Here is an 849-nt window from a genome sequence, read left to right as displayed (position 1 = left end):
TGGGACTGGTCTCTATGAAAGTGCTCACACTCAGGTGGGACTGGTGGAACTGGTGGGACTGGTCTCTATGAAAGTGCTCACACTCAGGTGGGACGTATGAAGGTGTTCACCGCTGCTGTTCAATCTTTGCGTCTGTCTGTGTTGGAGACAACAGATGAACGATGAGTGCAGCCGTGCACAGACGCTGTGACGTCTTGGGTGTAGCTTGTGTTTCTGAGTCCCCCCCCCCATGACTTTATATTGACGAGTGCATTGATGGATTGAATGTGATGTCAGAAGCTGCAGAGAAGACGAGTATTTGTTTATTTAAAACCTTGTCTAAATGTTTAGTGCTCTTTAGAGTGGAGGCAAAAGTTAATTCATTTTAGGACCCACTCTTTTTATAATTTATATAAATAATGTAGGTCAACACATTCCCGACACTTCCTTGCATCTCGTGCTGACGACACTGTTGTTTATTGTCGAGCTAACGCAGCTGCCAAGCGTTTCCATCTTCTACGGTCCTCCATTGACATCGTCCAGTCAGACTCATTCCTCCTCAAACTGCTGCTGAACGCTGATAAAACCAGAGATGTTGATTTTAAACAGGAAGTCTGTATCAGCAGTCCTTCCTCTTATCTGATCGACCAAGCGTGTTCCTATTGAGTTTTATAGATTATTACAAATACTTGGAAATTTTAATTGATGCACATCTCTCTTTTTAACCACATATCAAAAACTTCATAAAGAAATTGGTGGTATGTGACTTATCTGTGCTGCTGATTATCCATGCTGCTGATCCTTGACTTATCTGTGCTGCTGATTATTATCCATGCTGCTGGTTATTATCCATGCTGCTGATCCTCGACT

The sequence above is a fragment of the Nematolebias whitei genome, chromosome 21, assembly GCF_014905685.2.
Source record: "Nematolebias whitei isolate Nwh7 chromosome 21, NemWhi1, whole genome shotgun sequence".
NCBI lineage: Eukaryota > Metazoa > Chordata > Actinopteri > Cyprinodontiformes > Rivulidae > Nematolebias > Nematolebias whitei.
Note: the sequence above shows the minus strand (reverse complement) of the source record.